This window comes from Phaseolus vulgaris, chromosome 1 (genome assembly GCF_051622355.1).
Source record: "Phaseolus vulgaris cultivar YP4 chromosome 1, ASM5162235v1, whole genome shotgun sequence".
In the NCBI taxonomy this organism is placed as follows: domain Eukaryota; kingdom Viridiplantae; phylum Streptophyta; class Magnoliopsida; order Fabales; family Fabaceae; genus Phaseolus; species Phaseolus vulgaris.
The window spans coordinates 33,158,738-33,176,562 of NC_143498.1; positions in this window are offsets into that span (position 1 = coordinate 33,158,738).

Here is a 17,825-nt window from a genome sequence, read left to right on the forward strand (position 1 = left end):
TAAAATATGCATGTCAAGATTATGGACATTTTAAATCCATAAAACAAAAGCAAAGACAAAAAAAAGTTTGTGCAATTCACTTTCCAAGTTCAAAATTACTAAAAAGAGGATTCTTTTTATGTGGCAAATTGTTTTCATATTTGAGGAATTTTATCCTTCTTACTTTTACAATTTCTAAGAAAATTAAAACTTCATGGTTAAAAGTTTAAGTAAGTTTCTTTAAGTCTTCATTCGTGTTTTTCTTGTTTGTCTTCTCAAAGTTTTGCCACTATCTTTTTCCCATTTGGTTTTGCTTTCTTTCTTTTAAGCTTTTCTTGCTAGTCTTTCAAATTTTCTTAAGTTTTGTTGTGGGGATCTTTGGTCAACAAGTGTAAGAGCTTTGTCATCTTTCACTTGAGATGTTGCTACCAAGTGTAGACCTTTATTTTTAGAGTGCATTACAATTCTTCCTTCCTTTACTAAATAGCTGAGTGATACACGTGAGGAGTGGATAAGATTGTTATTTTTTTCACTAATTGTTTGTTTCCTTTTTGTTCAAAGTATGGCTCATTTGTCTTCAAGAGAATCTTCAAAGCCACAATCTCCTAAAAAAACATATATTTTGGGAGAGCTTGCGGACACCAAGAGGACTTTGGCCCAAACAGAAGAGGAGATGAGGCAACTAGTGGAAAGGTGGCAAAGATTATAAGCAACTCAAGAGAGAAACTAGAGAAAGGAGATGGGAACTAAGAAGAGCCTCTAGAAGTTACATGCACTATGGGAGTCAAGAATAAGACCAAGACTGGAGAGTGCATAACTTTGAAGAAAGGCGTCATGAACACCCATCGCCAAAACCTTCTTTCCCTTTTGTAAAGTTACCTAGTTTTAGTGGGGATAGTGACCCAAATGTATATTTAGGATGGAAAGATAAAGTAGAACAAATATTTAATGTGTATGAGGCCGAAGAGGACCAAAAAGTTAAGTTAGCTTCCCTAAAATTCGTAGATTATGCCATGCAGTGGTGACATCAAGTTGTAATGGACATTAGTTTCAACAAGAGGCCAGCCGTGGTTTCTTCGTATGATTTAAAAGAATGCATGTATGCGCGGTTTGTTAACTTTTGTTGAAGCTCCAACGACTTCAACAAGGACCTATGAGTGTAGATGAATACTTCAAAGATTTAGAAGTAACTTTGACAAAGATTAATATGCATGAAACTGAAGAGTCAAAGATTGCTACATTTGTGAGTGGATTAAGAAGAGAAATTCAAAATGTTGTAGAACTTTATGAGTATACATCTTTAGAAAAAATGGTTCACCTAGTCATCAAGGTTGAATCACAACTTTTAAGAAAAACATCTTTCAAACATACTCATAATGATGGCTTTTACAATTCATCTTGAAAGGAGAAAAGTAAATTTCCAAAACATGATAGTCCTTCCAATTCCTCTAAAGAATCCAACCCAAAAACTTCTAAAGAAATCCTTCTCCTTTTAGGACTAAATCGTTAACCAAAACCTCAAACAAAAAATGTTTTAAATATTTAGATTTTGGTCACATCGCAACAAATTACCCAAACAAAAGAACCATGATGGTAAAAGCGAGGATAGTAGTAAGTGACAATAGTGATCAATCTTCTAGATCTAACTCACCTAGCCCTTAAAAAACCCCTAGTGAAAATGAATGTAAGATACCTTATGAAGGTGACTTATTGGTGGTAAAGCGAATGCTGGGAACAATTCCAAAACCTTTGGATGAAATCCAAAGAGAAAATATTTTCCACACCCGCTGCCTTGTCAACAACAAGTTATGTTCCATGATAATAGATGGGGGTAGTTGTGCTAATGTGACAAGTACAAGAGTGGAGAAACTTGGATTACCCATTATCTCTCATACAACGTCCTATAAACTACAATGGCTTAGTGAAAAGGGTGAAATCATAAACAAGTCAACTTTTGCTATAGGAAAGTATAAAGATGAGATTTTATGTGATGTTGTGCCAATGGAAGCAACGCATATTCTATTGGGAAGGCCTTGGCAATATGATAGACAAGTTTTACATGATGGTCATACCAATAAAATGTATTTTGACTTCCAAGGGCATAAGGTTATCTTGAAACCCCTCTCTCCCAAAGAAGTTAATGAGGACCAAATAAAAATGAAAACCAAAAGAGAAAATGAAAGAGGAGAGGAAAGTAAAACGGGTCTCATCATCTCATCTCACGCAATCAAAATAATAATGTTGACTCATACAAAACTAATTGCGCATCTTATGTATACTTTTTCCTTCTCATTTTAATTACCAAAACATTCTAAATACTTGTCATCTTTGACAAAGAAGTTTAGGGATGATCTTCAAAAGCCTCCTAAAGGTTCTCACCTTCTAAGAGGATTTTCACAAACAATCCATTTCTTCCATAAATTCTCTATTGTATCTAGAATTCACCCATGTGAACTCCCCAATCTTCATGAACATAAGTTTGCTACACATCCTAAACTTAGAAATATTTCTATCTTCTCCATGAACAAACAAACTATGTTATTTACAGGAGTTATAAATTCAAGGTCGAATTCTCTCTAACTTGAAGGGCATGATACAATCCAAGTAGCCAAGAAAATGATGAAGGACTCAAGAGACAATTCACACTGTGACCAATCATCTCAACAATCAAGCCAAGACCCCACCAAAGATCAGACGAACCTCACCAGAAGACGAACTAGGCATAGAGCAGAACACCAAGTGTTCTTTCTTCTGGTCTTTTAAAAAGACAAAAACATGTTTGTAAATAAATTGGGCTCACTTTGGGGGTCCAAATAGCAAATATAGGGAAGAGTAGGTTCACATAGCATAAAAGGGAGTACTTGGGCTTGTACCAAGCTCACCTTTTCAAGACAAGGCACGTAGAATTAGGGTTTTAACCTACCTTCTAGAAGATGTGCCTAAAGGTGCGGTTTTGACCATGGTCAACACCCTAGGCAACCCCTCTCCCTTTGTCCATTTTACCCTTCCCCATCTTGCCCACCAAGGCACTCATTCCTTTAAATAGGGTGCCTTGCCTCATGTATTCACAACTTGATTTTGAATAGTAAAGAAACTCTGCAGGAGTGATTTTGTGAGACTTCTGAGCTCTCATGTTGGGTCTTATCTTGTGTAGGTAATATCTCAAGTAGTGGCTCAAGTTATCTAGGTCTTGTCTTGGATGAGTAATATCTCAAGTGGCGGCTCTTGCATCACTCATCTTGGAGTCCCTCTGCTCTAAGTGGCGTGACTTCCTTTCTTCCCATAAGATATCTTCATCCCTTCCTCTTTTCTTTTATTTACGACTCCTTCCATTCCATACATATCTTCTTCTAATTTTTAATTTTGTTCTTTACTTTGTTCCTTTTCTTTAATTGTTCCTTGTCTCTAATTCCGCTGCATCATATGTCACCTTATAATTGTCTTTTGTCTTTGCCCTTCTGAAGTGAACTTTCACACTTACTTAACCACTGGGTTAAGTTCATGTTTAGAGGGAATCTTCTTAGGGTTCTCACCATAATTGCTAAATCAAAAATATTAAACAAAGAGCAACAAATAGAATGTGCAATCCTAAAATCAACTCACATCAGTTAGGGACTGACATCATATCCACACAGTTTATTTTGCCATACCCTCAATTCCATGTTGACCATGCTAGATCAGTCATGGATGCCATCCAAGGTCAGAGATGACACACAACCTCCCAACCTTGAGTCAAACTAGGCGAAAAGGCTTAATGAAAAGCTTGATCATCTACAATTATTCAAGGTATGATAAGACTCTAAGTATTACATGAGTGCCTCAAGTGCCGTACCCTTTCAATGCCACGTAATTGTGTTGTTTCAATACTCAATACCTTCTTAGGGTTATTGCTATGTGTGACCCCTTAATTGGAGTGTCAGACTAAATTTCCTTAAAGGGCCTTTCTTTTCTTGTGTCACTTTGTTTGGTGTCGTTTCGTAACATTTAAATCATAAGAAGTCTTAACATTGTTGAATGTCATCCCTACTCAACTACATCCTAACAGTTGGGCGTTCTCACGGACCTTCCAAATATTATGCACACATTTTGATATAATATTGACCTCCAACAAGTTCTTTCACTTTTTTGAATTCAAAAATTCTTCGCATTGATTGTGGACCTCACAAAATAGTGTCAGTGGTCGAGGTCTCTTGACTCTTTTACAGTCCTCTTGTATGCGCTTCAAGAGTCGTTTCTTGAAAAATTGAGCTCTTGCTCATAATTCCATTTTGTTAAAGAGTTTTCCCCTTTACTGGATGCATAATTCTCATGTTAGAGTGCCCATAAAATTGAGGAACTTGAACATGAGGATTGTTATAAGTTGAAAAAAAATTGATGGTCCTTTTTGACACAACTATCTTGTTAAAGCTAGAATATTGGATCGTAGATCTGAAAGTCTACATTGATATATAACTCCCTTTCTTATTCTTGACTGCCTTTTATGCACAAATAATCAAATGGAAAACTCTAAGAAGAAAATGGCCCAATGTTTCAAAGATGTGAAAGTTCATAAGGAGATGGACCAATCAAAATTGGTTGTTGGTACGTGCTGAGAAAAAGTTTTGTGCAATGCAATAATGACATGGAAGCAACACCATCGGGACCCTAACTCGAAAGAACAAGGGGAAAATGGCAAAGAGCTCGCCCCAATGACTTCAGTTCATTCCCAATCGGAAGATCAGGGTCCTAAGGTAGAAATGGTCCAGGGAGAGATTGGAATCCTCAAGGCCCCACAAGGCACTAGCTATTTTCCCGTCAACAGGAAATTGAGCTAAGGTTGTTAGATTTACCACGCGTTGAAATCCAAAAAATTTTGCTCAGATGATCTCCAAAGAACATCTAATGTTAGAAAAGTTAATTTGAAGAGAAAATGTGTTATTAAGTCATTATTTTGATATCACTATGTTACCAGACCTATCCATTCTCTTCCTATTACCTCTAGGTTGATTAAGAATGGTAAGCCTAATGGAACTCTATGGCCAATGCTAGACCATTAAATCACTCTTAGGATATAGAGATTATTTATGTGTAGATATTAAGGATTTATGAAAAATTGATAACATAATGATTCAGCCATAAGTGAATAATCATATGTTCATTCATCCATGAGACTTATCTAATCACTGAATTTAAGATTAAACCATACATGATTTATCCTCATCTTTCTGTCTTGAACTTTAGAATGCTTAAGGAGTCTACCCATTCTTCACTTAAGAAACCTAAATAAGCTCCTAAAGCAGTCCTTATGGATTGAAGCTATGTATTTAACAGGGGACAATGGTTCCTTCGACCTCTGAATGAAGATGAAGCCATTTATGCTTAGGAATATAATTTAGCAAACCACTCACTAAGTGTTTCTTCATCTCATGGTCTCAGACAAGAAGATTCTCATACTCAGTATAATGGCCCTGTAATTTAACTATTATCTTTTGTAAGGTTTTCTCAAACTTATTCACTAGTCGATCTTACAACGATGTTTCTCGAAGAATCTGATCTCGCCTTTTGGAAATTGGTAAAGTCTTTAACACATGAAATTTCTAGTCATTTTGATTTGTACCGCCCTTCCTTGGAAGAAGTCAAGTCTTTGTTGGAGAAAAATGTAGAGGTTTAGATAAATGTTCTCAATGTTAAACTGAGGAGGTAGAAGATCAATGTTTGGAAATAGAAGATGATTCTCTTGGACAATATGAGTCAATTCCTGATCAAACATCAATAGAAGCTGCAAGGATGGACTAAGAATTTCTCAACAAAGTTCAACATATGATTAATCAAGCATTACAAACTGAACGAGTTTTCTTTTTTTTAAGAGCGATTCTAGCTCCCTTAGTATTGGTTTGACTATGGATGGTAGTAGTTCATAAAATTCAACAACCTATAGCCTAGTTGGGTCAAATTTAGAAACAACTGTTATTATATCATCAATATTTTCTTGAGTATGAGATAACAAAGATGTGTTTAATGTGTCAAAATCAACATCTACGATATAAACTATATCATTAGATGATGTGCAATATAAATCTAGCAGGTAGACAATCCAATACATAATCATATACATATCACTGAGACTGGATAACTCAAATTGTGAACTATCAAACCTGTGAGTATGTTTGTACAGAAAATAAAAGGATTCTGAAATGTTTTTATTTTATTTTATCGTAGACAAGAGAAGTTAATGCTTCAACGTACATATTTAAGGAAAAAAAGGTGGAGTAGTTTATGCTCTAACTAGTTGTTCATATTTGAACCTATCCTAATGGTTTTCCTTTTGCCAATGTCAACTTCATTCACCTCATTAATTGGTTCGGGTCTCCTTTCCTCAAACACTAGCTAGGTATCTAAGTTTAGGATATTAACTTAGTGCAATCATGAATTTGTGTAGATGCTCCTTCAATTTTGTAGGATCCATTTGTAGCAATTTTAAGTTAGCTTTTAGTTGACCTAAATCAATTTTACTTGTTCATTGCTTGTAGGGAAGTTTGCCTTTATGAGCATGGTGGAAACTACAATCCTTTGTTTGTTTGATGATGATCTAACTAAAAAATGGTGTATGAGGAAGGAATGTTAATCACGATTTATTTTACTAGCCTCACATGTATCGTGTTGTTTATCACAAATGTTTTTCTTAATTTGGCTTAGCCATACATTTCTACTCATTTGGCTAAAAACCCTGACAAAAGACTTTAGAAAATCATGTTAAATATGTAAACCTACAAAGATGTTCCAAAATATGATTCAACAAAGTCTTCCCACTCGACCAATACTTAATGAAAATTTTAACTTATAATCAGTATTGAGGTGGTGATGGGTCATCTTCATGATAGACTACCCTTTCTAGATCAATATCCATGAATGTTATGACTGTATAAGGTGGTTAGCAATTTCCATATATGGGATCACGACCAACCCTATGTATTGTTTTCGTTTGGATCTAATACACTCCCCTACAAAACTTCTAGCAATGGTATTGAAATTTTCAAGGATAGGAGTTTCATGTCTATTGTTTTTTGTCTGTCTTTTAGGTAATGTCCTTTTGGCCTTTTGGATCACCTTACTTATGTTGTTTCATGTTTTTTTTCCAGCAATGAATTAATTAAATAAAGGGGAACACTTTAGGGGTGTTCTAACCCTTATACAGAGAACTCCTAATAAAGCTACCTACAATACATACAGATTAAGAGATACATCAAATAGTTCCAAAAAAGCTATGTAAGGAGCTTCTCCAGCCCTTACGACCCCAAAACCAAGTTCAAACTAAACAACAAAAACGTACTGCTACATAGAGGTAAGTTTGCTACCTGCACTCAAGGGACCACCAAACAAACCACTAACGCACTACACCACTAAGCAATACAACAACTTGTTTCATGTAATGGGCTAAGGATCTTCCTTTATAATTCTTTCAAGTTGTCAAATTAGAGTAGTTCACTTCTCAATATCATGCTAATATGTCCTCTGGAATTTAAAATAGTTGTTGCACTAAAAAATTGAGATGTTTTGTTGTTTAGCTGGAAATGATAACAACTTGGTCGTGTTGACATCTTTTAAGTAGTTCTCTTTTTTGTAGTGTTGAGAGGAGTTGACTCAATATATATTTATAGTGTTGAGAGAAGTTGACTCAATATATAGGGTTAAGTAATGTTTAGGGTCTAGGGTTAAGTAATGTTGATTCTATGGTTAAGTAATCACATGACATATGGTGTTAGGAGTCTTTCTTCCCATCGTCCCAATCATTCATTTTATTCTAGGCATCCAAACTTTTGCCATTGCAGTATACATCTTTTTTCTATTTATTTGGACTTTTTACACTTTGAAATATGACTCAAGATCAAACTTTTCACTGAACAATTAATACAAAGCTTTTTTTTATAAAATATCCATAAACATTTCTCCATTAGAATCTTAACACTAATACTAAAAAAACCATCTAATTTCTACTCCTTATTTAATTTATTCACTTTATTATCACAAATCATTCATGTCCAACATCATTATTATCGAAACATCATCTTATATTTCTTTCTTTAGTTTCTCACTTCATCTAATCAATGAGAACAATTTTACCTACCATCGTAATGGGAAATTATAGTAAATTATACAGACCACCCTTTATAATAAATACAATACAAACCACAATGAAAAAAATAATATTCGACATCGAAGAATCATTTTGTCAATTTCAAACCCATTTTATCTTGTATAATAATAATATGAGACGATAAAAAGGTACCCAATTGCAAAATTCATAAAACTCCAGAGTTGGACCACCTTAATTTATTGTTCCAAATATGATATTAATTTTGAATTTATTATATCTATTTTGTCTTTTTCTACATCTACCTTTATTTTTGGTACATAACCCTTTAAAATTCTATCCCCTTCCCAGCTTTTCCTCTCCATTCAAAATAACATAAAGGAAAATTGAGAATCCTCTGTAGCTGATTTTCATCTTGAAGAATGTATTTTTTTTAATCTTTTTAATTCTTAAGTTAAACTTAAAATAAGTAATTAATAAGATATGCTTATAAAAAAATAGAAAATTATTTGTTTTTAAATACAAAATTAGGCAAACACGTTAAAAATATATTTTAAAAAGTACAAATAAACAAACCAATTCACCTCTATCACATAAGAATACTCCAATACTAATAAAAAAACATGGTTAAGAAAATTAGAAGTAAAAAATCATAAGTTTTAAAGAATAAATCAATGACTATAAATTACAAGGCGTGTAAAGTCATAAGGTGCCAATAATTTCTCTGTATATAGATTCCTAAGTTTTTACACTGCCTAAAAGGAATTCATATTATATATCACACGTATATGAAAGTTAGTTAATTTTTAATAAAATTGAGTAAAACATTATTCGGGTTCCTCAAAGTGTATAATGATATTATATTAATTTTAAAATAAGAAAGATATAAAATAATTCTTAATGTGTAATTGGTTATTTTAGTTTAATTTTTTTTTAAATTATGTCTGTTGAAATAATTCTAAATAGTTAAATTTTCAAACTATTTGCTTTTTTAAAATTTATTTAAATTGTGTTTAGGTTCGAGAATAAATTTTAAAGTAATTTTTTTTTCAAGCAGAACATTTTCAAAAAGTCTAAAATACTGTTTTATGTTTTATATCTTATTTTTATTTTTACGCTAAAACAATTTATTATTGATTTGCGCATGTGTGCTTGGAGCGCACCTCCGTCAACTCGAACCTATCCACTTTAAAAAACATAAAACATAAAATAATAAATTATATTTATACACTTATTATTTTTATTAGATTCAGATTGATCTCATATTTTTTAGAAAATTTTATTATTAAAATGAGTCAAAATTACTGCAAAACCATATTTTAATTTTATAATTATTTTTCATACTTAATTAATCATCAACGTATTCTGTGGATTCTATTATGCACGTTCAGTGGTCCATGTGTGGACCATCTATTTCGAATAATAAAATGTAAAATGCAATAAATTCATCTCACTAACAAAGTTCATAGTTCATTTTATTGATTAATTAAAATTAATTAATCAATTAATCATTCTTAGTGTACCTTAACTTATTTCATTTATATCATTATTTCAATTTTTGGTAGTTTTACATTTTATTATTAATATTCATCATCAATAAATAATGAGCAAACTCATATAATAAATTAAAATATGATATAAATTTTAGTACAATGAGTCTGTCATTTTTTTAATATATTATTTTTATTTAATGTGAGATTTTTAACCTATACTTATGAAATATTTTTTCTAAGTAAGTCTTTTTCACATTGGTATATTTCTTAACATTTTTTAACCATAAGTATCTTAATGATAATTCTTACTTAATATCATCCTTTGCCATAACATAACACACTTACATGAAAATTTTGATATAAGAATACACAAACCTTAAATTCATCACTCATTCTATTCTATGTTATACTCGTTTGAGTTGGTCACTCCTGAAGTCAATTACCAAAATGAATTATTAATTCTAATACCACTTTAATGGAAGAATTGTTCAAAATAACAATTTAATAATAATAGATCAATAAGTAGTGCAATAAAATTTTCTCCTCCTTGTAAGAATCTATGAGGAGCATTAATAAAATTAGAGTACAACAATAAGACAAGAATTTAGGAGACAAATAATTCGATTTATATATTGATTTTTACCTACGGTCCTGATTCGTAGGTAAATTCAGTATTACCTACGGACTTGAATTCGTCGGTAAATTCTGTATTACCTATGGATATTATCCATTGATCTGAATTCATAAGTAAATTCACCATTACCTACGGATATCTTCCACAGATCTCAATCTATAGGTAAATTCAGTTTTATCTATAGATTATTACTCACAAATCTCTATTCGTAGGTAAAATTTACATTATCCACAAATTTTACCCACAAATCTATATTTAAAATAAATTCAATATTATTATTAATTATTAATATAAATATTTTTATTAACAATATTAATAATATTAAGAATGTAAATAATCTTAATAGTTTTAAAATTTTTAATAATATTAATCATAATAATTATATACATAATATTAAAAATATTATTATAATATAAATAATTATAAAATCATAAATAATATTCAAAAACAATAATAGTAAATAATAATTATAAATAATAATCATAACTAATAGATATGCATATAAAATTAATAATATTAATATAATAATACTAATATTAATAATAATATTATTATTATTATTATTATTAATGGTAATAATAATATTAGTGATGTTGATAATATGAATAATATTAATAATATAAATAATATTAATGGTATTTTTTTATTAATATTAATAATATATACCTATATATAAAGGGGATTTTTCTCTTTATATGCTCTCATTTTTTTTATCTTTATATTTATATTTGATTTTATTTCATTATCATGGACATTGCGTTATTTCCTATTTTTTTTAAAACATTTGGTAAACGCGGAGGGGGCAGTTTTGAAATGAAAGAGAGGTGTAGGGACATTTCTTTGGATATTTCAGTCATTTTCGATTTTTTAAATATTTACTAAATAGCCAATTATTCTTATAATTAATTGAAAACTATTTTTTTAAAAGTAATATATTTTCATTTCGTAAAAACAGTTATCAATTTTCAATTTTAAATATGGAGTAGTTTGTCAAACATGGAACGAAACAATTTATTAAACGTGCAACAATTTATTAGACGTGAAATAATAATATTAATAGTATTAGCAGTATTAGTAGTATTAATATTATTAATAATATTAATAGGTTTAATAGTATTAATAGTATTAATAATATTTGTACTGCACAGAGTACTTGTGTGCTCGGGACCTCGGTACACGGGCGTGGGTATGATCAACTCGGATATGGACCCAAAAGTGGATCATGGGCTCAACTCAATTTCATTGGTAAGCTCGGTGGAGAATAATTAAAATAGAGAAAATAATAAGTTTGGTCACATGCTAATATAAGGTTGTTAGTTAAATATATATGTCGATATATTAAGATGTTATAATAGAATATACGTGAATATACACAGAGTTGTTAGTTAAATAATTGTATGCATAAAGTTGTTTGTTGAAAATATAAAGCTGTTAAATAAGTGGAGAGCACCCGAAAACAAATGTGCACGATATTCTCTTCTGTTGTTAGCACCGTGAGTAAAGGTGTCCGTGGACATAATATTTTCCTGTTGTTAGCACCCAACATGAAAGGCGCATGTGAGCATGTGTGTTTTCTGTTATTATTTTATGATTTCAATAGAGATTATATTTTTTTAGTGAAAGCTATTAGAGAAATAACTATAAAAGTAGTTTGAGACCCTGGTAAAGGTGTGTTGTTTCTAAATACTATACTGAAATTGATTACTTATCTTATTGTCTATGTTCTCACTGACTTGATCGTTGGAGTGTGATCAACAAGTAGAGTCCCCACTGTCCTAACAGAGTCATGTTCCAGTGCAACAAGAAAACGGATAATAAAATCTAAAAGAGACATGTTAGAAGCGAAGCTTTCCACTCAAATCAACTAGCAAGAGAGTCAACTGACAAGAACAACACTAATAATTTTATTAATATTAATGTTATAAATATTAATAATATTAACAATAATATTAGTATTATGAATAATATTATTATAATAATTAATAATGTTATTAATTTAAATAATAATAATAATATTAATGAAATTAATAATATGAGTGATACTAAATATATGAGTAATATTAATAATTTTTATATTATTAGTTATATTAATATTGATAATCACATTAATAAGTATAATAATAATCATAACATGACAACAAAATTTGACTAGTGTAATAGTTAAAGTTTCTTTGGTCATTCAAGGTTTGCTTCGAGTCCCACCTAGTTTATTTCTAACATATATAATAATTGTAATAGCATATATAATAATAGTCAATAATAATCCCAAAAATGGATATGAGTAATATTGGTAAATAATAATTAGAAATAAAATAAAAGATTCAAATATTAATTAAAAAATAAAATATGTTGAATTACCTATGAATTTATCCTCATACTAGAGTTTTTAGGTAACTACTATTACCGTTACCCACAGACACACTGTCTATAGGTAAATTACCTACGTGAAAACTAAGAGTTGTTTGAAGTAAAGAAATAAATCCACAATTATAAATAAAAGATACGAGAGAATCTCTAACAAATTAATAAATAATGCATACAATCGACCATAGAAAACCTAACAAAAGGACTCAAACTGGAATCATTATTGAGAACAATATTTCTCCCTCTAGGAACTTTTAATTGTTGATCCAGCCATTGAAAATGGAGAGTTAGCCTTATGAATCTTCTATCCAAAAAAACCAACTCGATATGATGGTGAAAAAATTACTAGTTGTAATTCAAAAATTTGAACTTTGGTGGCTATGTGAAAATCTGAACTTTCTTTGCAAAATTAATCAACTTCCTAGAATCAATATTCCAAACATATTTTAATCTAAGTACCCCACCAAAATAGGTTCACCATCACCAGAAGAAAGATGCTTCAAAATCCATTTCATTACAATACTTTCTACCCAACTTTCAATGTATTCAATGATTTGGCTCATTACAATTTCTACCTAACTTTCAATGTATTCAATGATTTGGTGTCCATGAATTTCACATCATGACTTCTAAAAAGCTTCTTCTAAACAAAGTCATAAAATTTGTAACCAAATTCATCCTCACCATAGTCAATAAAGTTACATTCTTTGACTTTGTATCCAACTTCAATCTCTCATCTTTGGAATATGCAAAAATGATTTGCAACCAAGAGTGAGCACTTACATTCTTGTCAAACCAAATTTTGTTTGTCACATCATTATCCAAAGTAACACAAAAATTAAGATTAAAACACATAAATTATAGTGTACAATATCTCACCCAAAAAATACTTAGGTAATTTAGCTTTAGAGAATATATACCCCATCCTCTCAATCAATGTCATGTTCATCCTCTCTACTAAACCATTCAATTGAAGAGTTATAGGAAGAGTCTTCTCATATGAAATATCATGTTTCTTGCATTAAATATCAAAGGGTGTACGTTCCTCAATCATTGTCAACACAAATGCATTTTAGTTTCTTGCCTCTCTACCTTTCAACTAAAGTATGAAATTGTTGAATTTCTCCAACATTTGGTTCTTTAGTTTTTGGAACAATAAAGGTAATAAAATAAAGTACAACACTAAAGGATTTACCTTGAGTGAACCACAAACATTTCAATACATAAATTCAAAAGGCTAAAACAATTATATAAGATGAATCACTATTATTAATTGTCTACATGTTCTCATCAAATATCACTACAAGAAAAATTGAATTTACCTACCGACAAACAAAATTGGTAGGCCATAAGTAATCTTGCATATTTTTTAATAATTTTTACATTATTAATTTTATCTTTTTTTATTATTTTCAATTATTATTTGTGTTATCATTATTATTATTATTAATGTTAGTAACAAACCGTTGTGAGAGATACTCGAATCCAAGTTTCTTGAGTGACCTAAGAACATTTAACTACTACACCAGACAAGTTTTACTATCTTATTATTATTATTATACTTATTATGATTATACTTATCATTATGATTATTAATATTATTATAGTATTAATATTATTTATATTATTAATGTTATTAATATTTGATTATTATTATTATTATGAATAACCGATCAATTCTAATTTATAGGTAATATTCTATAACTTCGATGGTAGATAATATCTATCAACTTATGTTCGTAGGTAATATCCATCAACTTTAGTATGTAGGTAATATTCACTCATTTCAGTTCATAAGTATTACCCATCAACGAAGGTTCGTATGTAATACTCACTAACTTGAGAGTCTGTAGGTAATACCACAAACTACAATTTATGAGTCGTTGATAAATAAAAACAATTTATTTATAAATCCTTAAGTAATCTTGCATACATTTTTTTTATAAAAAGCTTTCATGTCTTGCATACATTTCTTTAATTTTTATTTTTTATTTTTATCTTTTGTTATTATTTATCATTATTATTTACAATTATCATTGAATATTATTAGTATTATTATTATTTGATATCTTACTAACTTTTTTGCATTACATATGAACGTATTCATTCAGTGTTAAAATCCCATTTATTATAATTAACTTTCCTAAAAATTTAGGACCTGAGAAGAAGATTACACCCTACCAACTGTGTTTCACATTTCAATAAGAATATTGGCACAGAAATTATTATTTTAGATTCTTTCGAAATTTTGAAATAGTATAACTTTTATTAATTTTATAATATTGACTGACCAAAATAATCAACCAAAGTTAAAAAGGATTTGTGAAGTCTTGGTATAATGTGGCCAATCAGAGAAATTACACTGGAGGAGGTCACGTCTGAGCCTGAAACATTGTTTTATTTTAATAATTGTGATGAATGATTAGTGGAGTGTTTGAACACTACACTTCAGCATGAGAACAATTATTTGTGTACATGCATCACACTTAATATACTTTGAACAAAGTATAATTTAAAAGAAAGAAGAAAACATGTTGGAAACAACTATCTTCTAAAATCATAATTTGACCAACGCAATAATGCATTGCATATGATCATTGAGCATGCATGTATCGCTTTAAAAGAAAACGCATTCATCACAACTCCACTTGTAACATATTTACTACATATTTTTATGATGAAGCACTCCATTAGGCATAGCATAAAATAATACTTATACATAAACCCTAATGGTTTTTTATATATAGATACATAAGAGACCAAACTCCAATAATCTAAAACAGAATTTTCTCATCCTAACTATTATTTTTTAAATTTAATGGTTAATGGGTAATTAATTTTCATCATTATATTTTAAAAAATAACCATGAAAATGTCAAATAATTTCATTATATATATATATATATATAATATAGATATAGATAGAGAGGTAGATAAAGATTCGTGTGTGTGTGTAAAGATAGAGATATTATATGAATCTTTAGTTCTAGAAAATTTGGTGCTAAAACAGTTTACCAATGGGTGATGCGTCAGTGATATTTAATTGATGGAAATTAAGAAAAAAATATTAATAGAAACTTTAAATATTATTTTTTTTCCTTTTTTTAAAAAAAGTAACACTTTTATATTTTATTTGTCTTAATAAACTAAATAGTAATATTGTTAGTGATATAAATAGGTGATGATATTGATTTTCTAGGTTAAAGTTTTGGAAACCTTTTTAGAAGTTGGAGTTATTTTTCTTGCAAAGACAAAGTTACCTTAAGGTAGGGAGATTGATCGGATAATTAACATGTTTGTGTGGATAGTATTGATTTATATATTCCGAAGTTGAAATTTCTCCTCGGCTATCAATTGGTTTAGCCAAGACATTTATAACACAATTTAAATAAGTCTTGCTTAGAGGTATCCCAGCAATTTTTCCTGTTGTTTTTACTGAAGTTCCCTCTTACCATCACCCATTAATACAACACCAACATTTTTTATTCGAAACTCTAAGTAAAGCTTATAGTACCTTCTTCAAATTTCACCGAGAAAAAGGAAATAAAGAGAATGAGTTTACAAGAAATTAGAAGAAAATATTAGAAACATTTATATTAATATTTCTTGTAAATAAAAATTTTAAAAAATATTTTCTGTCTTTAGAGTAGAAACTTAAGACATTTAGTTTAGGTATAAGGTTAGCTATAAAAAAAATAAAAAAAAAATAAGGACTTTGATTGGATAAATGTGTGCCACCAAACAAGATCCAATCTCTTCATATCCCATGTAAGGGCCTTGTTTGAGAAGTTAGAAGCACTAATCAAACAAGCATTAACCTTTCCATCTTCATAAGCTAGCATATAAAGGCCAAAAATATACATTTGTATCATAACTTGCAATGAATAGAAAAGCTTGATTGAGAATTCTAGACCATGTGAGTTCATCAAGATCTTAGTTCCTCATTTCTATAATCTTATCTAGAGTTTTTCAAATTTAAGTGACAATTTTCCTTCTCACACTTATCCTTCTCTCTTGAAAGTGGTGTGTTCTTCATCTTTTACCTCTTCCATTTTTTTTTGTTTTCTTTGTTTGTTCTTAGAATCAAAGCCCCCACACTTCATTAATTTTGTGTTTAGTGGAGAGATTTTAAGAGCTTGATTTATTCTTGATTTTCTAAATTTCCACAACCATGAAATGAAAATTCATGAATTTCCTTCATTTTCTTTTCACGATTTGAGTTCCTTTTCTATTTCTAAATGGATTAAATTCATATAAACATCAATGTGTGGTCGAACTTATTAAAAAAATTCAAAACAAGAAAAACATAAATTTCATATTTCCTAATCAAGTTTATAGATCTTAATTCCTAATTCACAAAGTTGAACCTTATGAGTGTTGCAAGGTCAGATTCTATATCAATATATAAAACTGATTTTTATAACTATTTTATAGTGTAATTAGATATTTGAAATTGTTTTGATAAGTTAGAATTGGTATAGGTTGATTTAAAACATGCTTTGTAATATAATATGATTTTTTTTCATGTATAGCACAGTGTTGAGTTGATCGAGCAATTCTCAAGCAATAACATTTATTGCCTGCACCGAGTACTGCACTTAATCACCACATTGGTTACTTAAGTGATAATCCTCTTTGTTGAATTTTAAGGCTTGAGATTTAAGAGAGAGACACCACATCAATTCTCCCTCCTCGGGAAATATTGTCGCTTAAGCGACCTATCACTACTACAAGAAATCATTATGTACATGCATGATGGTTTCTAAAATATAAAATTAGTCACTAACTTAATTAGAGATTAATTTAAAAACTAATAGTCTTAAGTGGCTAAAATCATGTCACTAATTTTAGATACCAATTTATATTCTAATTTAGAAACTAATTTAGTTACCATTAAATGAAAACCAATTTAATGACCAAATATATAGAAACTAATTTAGTGACCAATTATATAAAAATCAAATTAGCTACCAATTTCATTGAAACTAATTTAGTAACCAAAATATATAGAATGATCAAATATATAAATACCAAAAAAATGGTCACTATATTGGTCTCTAAATAATATAATTTATTATAAAATATTATTTTATTTACTTACTCTTTAATATTTTTTTATTTATTTATAGATTTAAGTTCACTAATTTTAAAATAAATTTATAAAGTTCGCCAACTCAAATCTTTCATATTTTATATTTATTTATAATCTTATGCTTAGTTGGCATAATTGAAATGGAAAAATATAATAATAAGAAGTGAGTTATTGAAAAAAATTAATATTCTT